The following is a 6,000-nucleotide window of genomic DNA, read 5'->3' as shown; positions in this document are numbered from 1 at the left end:
GATGAATTTCACTCTCATTATTGGCTTCTTGTGAGTTCAGTCTTAGGAATTTCCCAAAGCGGTACATTGACCTTTTATCGTTTTTACTTACAAAAAAGTATCACAAATTTACTTTGAAAAAGTAATCGTTTACATCCACCTAAGTCGTTAAATCATTATCATTCTCCCGTTTTTCTGCCAGTAATATCCTACAGTTTGCTGATAGCACTATCTCCAGCATATCTTACTATAATGGGCGTAATGTCTGTCCGTCTGTCTGTCATTCAATCACGCCCAAAAGGCTGGTCCAATGGGCATGAAACTTGGCAGAGTTATAGTGAGGACCTCTAAGATGGTTTATAATTGGGTTTCATCCTCCCCCCCTCCCCCACACACCCCTTCGAAGGGGGTGGGGGTGAGAAGGGATTCCCTGAAACGGAGCTGGTTCTGCCCGTGAAACGAGGCTGGTTACGCCCGTAGACTTGGTTACTTTACGAATTTTCATACATAATTTCTGCTAGTAATCCAAATGCTTCGATCCGTGGGGAATTGGAACACTACGAAGATACCCGGTAGAATTCATGTTACGTGAATGCAATCCAAACAACTCTATTATCTAAAACTCGATACTGGAACAGAATTAGCAGAACCAGATGTTCCTAATATCGTCTGATAGAAGACTATTTGATGTCCAAAAACTGGCAGGTAGCGCTTTCGATGGAGACTTGGTGTTCTATGTAGAAACTTCGACAAAATGGCTGAGTTTTATTAACGTTTTACAACTGAAATCTGGTTTGTTTTTGTTTTTCTTTTTCTTGCCGAAGATAGTTAAATAAAATAATTTTCCGACTACTTAGAAGAGTTGTATATATAGGTATACTAATACGTAGCAATACTGACGATATCCTTTTTTTTTTTTTTGTTCTATATGTAATAGTTTCATGATTTCACATTGTAAAGGATGTTCATCCTTTAAATCCAATTTACCACTGCAAGAGAACAATAAAAAAAATCACGTGAAAAAAGCTACAGTAATCACTCGCAGCCCATCGGCTTTAAATTCCACCATTTATTGCTATACTCTTGTATCTCTGTTTTTATTTTAACTGCGTATTTTATTCAACCTTACCATATTATCAATGTCATTTTGTTTTTTTAGTTACGACTAGATTCCAATTTTCCTCTCATTTGAATAATCCGAGATTAGTTTTCTGAACTACAATGAAATCTGAAGAGCTTTTCATTATCTCAGCAATTTACTCTTCCGAACAAAACCGACGCATATATATTTCGGTAAATGAAATATGGTTTCTTCACACCATTGCCGAAGAAGAGTCTGAAATAACTTTATAGCAATAAATCTTCAGACGCCACGGTATTCCATTCTTAAACGCTACAGTCCTTTCGGCAGCGGCGGGAGCGGAGATGGATGTCAGGAAAGGGTCTTTTGAAGAAGGAATGCTGCTCTATTTTTACGATGCTGCCTTCCTCGAATAAAATAGGGAACGTTCTCGCGAACCGAACAGGAATATATACATGCGCAATTACAAAGGAAAACAAGAAAATATAAGTAAAAAAAACCGAGTTTTCTTTTTCTGAAACCCTCAGCCAAGATCCATGAAATTCTCAGCCGCGGCTCGGTGGTGGCCTGTGTTGTTGGTACAGATAGCTGTGCCAGACGCACGATCATGGCTAACTATACCCTTACAAAAAATAAAGAACATTACGAGAACATTGGTAATAAATTTTGTTCCTATCATTAAGCCGTAAGTTTTTTTTTCTTTTATTTGAGAATTAATAATTTTTTATATCTTGCGAATATAAAGAATTATTATTGAACTTGAATTAAGTCGCATATTAAGAAACTGCTGTAACCTATGATTATATTTTAAAGGAGGAAATGTTTGGATAATAAATAATGAACAGGTGACAACAATCTTGCTGAATAAGGTGTCAAATGATTTTTTTTTTATAATGCAGCGATGGCTGGCGAAGGTAAGACGCACGGCTGGTTGACTTGTGATATATTACAGAGAAAGGGGAGGAGACATAAAATACCCTCTCCCAAAATAAAATCCCGCTTCCTTCCAAAATCTCCAGAAAAATATTAAAAAATAGTTTTTGATGAAATAGCCAATTTTCCTCCAACTGTGGCAACAAGGTAAAAGAGTAAAGATATGGGCGATTAATTCATTAGCTTAGAGCAGTGTTTCTTAAACTGTAGCCAATCTTACATCGGATTTACAGGTAAATCACTTCCCCAGAGATTGATACAACACAAACGGTCAGTTAGGTATGGACAACAGAACTCGGCTATTTTCAATCATATAAATGAACATAACCATAGAATAAACTGGAATATGTCACGTGTAATTTATAGCAGCAACTGCCGGTACAAGAGTCAAATAATGGAATCGGCCTTAATAAAAGAGAAGCAGGCTAATGAACAACATCTCAAAAGGGAATTGGACATCGGACATCGTCGACGCAGTGTTCATTCAACCAACGCTTAAGAAGATTAAAGGTAGATTATCAGCGGGGGTGACCTAAATTGGCTTACTTGTGGACGAATCTCTTGGTATAAATACCACCTTTTCTGTAAACTTTTCTCATTCATATACCTGAAGAGAGAGACGCAGTCATCTGAAATATAGTACTTTTTCTCTCTACATTTTGGTGTTTTTATGGGCTCCTTTTATTATATATATATATATATATATATATATATATATATATATATATATATATTATATATATATATATATATATATATATATATATATATATATATATATATATATATATATATATATATAATATAAGATGATCACTTCGATCGCATGCAGAGACACTTGGCCTCCACTCGAGACGTAGAAACTCACACCCGATACTTTGGTGAAATCCCGGAGGAAAAATTGTTGCGGGCAGATTCCAATAGGTATTTGGGAACGTTCGGGATTTCATACATTTTCTCATCTCGAAGTCTGGAATGTTTTGCGTCGCGAATTTATGAAAACGATAAATTGTAAAAGTACGATAGTTGTCGCAGCTATTTGACGCAATTTCAAAACTAGGGGAAGTTGACGGCATAATTTTGGGATGGTAAATTTCAAATTCTTTATCCGCTTTGTACCCCCACCCCACCTTCCCGTTTAGCGATACTTTGTAAGGATCTATTATTATTATCCTAACATGATAAAGTAATATTAAAAATCTCCTCATACAAACATGAATTAATCCCTGCAGAAATAGATGAAGATATTTTCATATGCAGTGAATAAGAACTGCTATTGCGTGTATCAGCTTTCAAACAGTTACATTATTCTACGTATCAAACGCATTGATAAGAACAACCATTAAAAAACAAAAACGGCGTGCGGCACCGCTAGATCTAAGTGTCTCGAAATCGTCTTAACAGAACCCATTAAAACGAAACTCGTCCATATGAAGGAGCTTGCGTAAAATAATATCAGTGGTCTATTGTACTGGTGCATTCGTAAATAAAGACTCCACATCATAACTTACCATAAGATCCGAGTCCTGAGCAAGAATAGTATTTTCTTCTTCTTCCTCTTCTTCTTCTTCTTCTTTTTTAAACGCGTGTGAATTTCTAAGGATGTGAGATTTTTCAGCCAAAGGGTTGAGCATGGGAGCTAGATATCTTGCCAGTTTGTAGTTGGCGTTATTTTAAGACGATCATTTAGGGCGGATACGAACTTTATCTTTGTTGGCCTTTTGGTAGGCGTTCAATTCTCGGCCATTCCATTGAGGGGTCAGAGATGTGTATTTCTGGTGATAGAAGTTCACTCTCGACGTGGTTCGGAAGACACTTAAAGCCGTTGGTCCCGTTGCTGAATAACCATTGGTTCCATGCAACGTAAAAACATCATATAAACAAACAAACAAAAAGAACACATTGAACCATAAGATGACCCTGAGCTGTATAGAGACTGATAAGTATTCTCAGTGGTAATGCCACGTTCATTTAAGCTTTTACTTGTAAACGATGTTGAAAATTCAGAGAATCGTAAAATTAGAAACATGCTGTTATCATTTTAGATCTAGCGTCGCAGGACGCCGTTTTTTTTCTTTTCTATTTCTTCTTTTTTTCTTGTTTGATATCCTAAAATCAGGAACTTAGTATTCACTTTAGATGTAGTGGCGCAGGACACCGTTTTTTTTTTTTTTTTTTACTCAAAAATTGATGGTACTGCTACGGCCTCTGCACTCGAACCCATCTTCGCCGGTACCTTCATGCCCTCGCTTGGAAGAGCTCCTGTTTGGCACTTTTCCCTTTAATTACACGATTCACAATGTTCTAAGAGGTGCACAATAATAAAAAAAAAGTTTGCGAGATCCGTGTATCATTTAAAAAAAACCTTTTCTACAAAGCGTTTCGGACCCTTCCCTGAGTTCATCTTCAGTCCAATATGGACTTCCCTGGGTCCCTGGGTTCATTTTCAGTCCAATATGGACTTCCCTGGGTTCATCTTCAGTCCATGTTGGACTTCCCTGGGTTAATCTTCAGTCCATGTTGGACTTCCTTGGGGACATCTTCAGTTCAATTTGGACTTCCCTGGGTTCATCTTCAGTCCATGTTGGACTTCCCTGGGTTCATCTTCAGTCCATGTTGAACTTCCCTGGGTTCATCTTCAGTTCAATTTGGACTTCCCTGGATTCATCTTCAGTCCATTGGACCGAAGATGAACCCAAGGAAGGGTTCGAAAGCTTTGCAAAGGATTTTCAAATTATACTCGAACAGTACAGTGACGTCGGATAATGAATTCTTAGTATTTGAAAGTAAGGTGCTCACAAGAACATTAGGAATTCATTTGATGGACAGCATAACAAATAACAGAATTAGAGAAGTCAAATGGTGCAGTCGGTCGCAAATTCCCGTGACGTATACTTGTATTGTACAAGCCCCCTTTTGTTTTGCCATGCCCCTAGGTTAGGTTACGTGAGTTTATACTCCGAGAGTAATCTGCGTGTGGGGAAACATACTGAGATTATTTTCAAGAAGATTCTATGGTCAGTTTTAAAGATATGGCGTCCTGCTTTTTCAGGGAAGGTTCGGTACTCGGTTACAGTTCGGGAATATGCCAGACGGTCGAAGAGTATGTTGGGTTCTCACGCTGGAAGTGGCTAGGACGTGTGTGGTATAGAAGACAGGAACTAGTACGAGATGCACTGGGGTGGGTTTTGCCCTTGGCAGAAGAGGTAGGGGTAGGCCAAAGGAGACGCGGTTGAGTGCAATGAGGCGGTAAACAGGAGTGATAGAAGGAAATTATTTTCTCCCTTTCTACCAGGAAAAAGAATAAAAATTAACATGGCTGTCATTGTAAATGAGTTATAACTATGGTAAAGTTCAATGTTCAACAGATTTGTTTTATCAATATGACCATCGAATGGTCGTATATGAGTCTACATTCTGTTTTCGTCGGACTTACGAGTATGTAAGTATATCAGGACGAGACGTTCAGTGCTAGAACAACCAAAATAAGCTTCGGCGTTTCTTCGAAGAAATATTTCGTAGGTCTGTACAGTTATATATTTGCAAAGATATGAAGCTAAGGCCTTCTTCTTTCCCACCGTTATCCCTACATGAAGGGGTCGGTTGCCTGATGCGCCTCCTCCTCCTCCACTGCCTTCTTCTAGCAAAGGCATCATCCTCCACCAAACCTCTTCTCTCCATAATATCTTCCTCCACTTGATCTCGCCTTTGCATTCTCTGTCTCCCTCTTGATCTTCTTCCTCTAACAGGTTCCTCCCACAGCCTCTTCACTCCCTCCTCGTCATCCATCCTCAACACACGCCCATAACATCTCAATCGTGACTCTCTTATCACCTCTGTCATCTTTACTTAGCCTGGCCTTCTTCTTATGTCATCATTTTCCAACCTCTCAAAGCAGCGATATTCCCATAATCCACCTCAGCATCCTCATCTCCATGCTCGTAAATCCAACTGACTGGAAAGACATTTTAGTTGAAGAACAAACTTACCCTGCACTTCAAATAAGG

Source organism: Macrobrachium nipponense, chromosome 13 (assembly GCF_015104395.2).
Source record: "Macrobrachium nipponense isolate FS-2020 chromosome 13, ASM1510439v2, whole genome shotgun sequence".
In the NCBI taxonomy this organism is placed as follows: Eukaryota; Metazoa; Arthropoda; class Malacostraca; order Decapoda; family Palaemonidae; genus Macrobrachium; species Macrobrachium nipponense.
The sequence above is the reverse complement of the archived record's forward strand: the minus strand, read 5'-3'. Positions refer to the sequence as shown.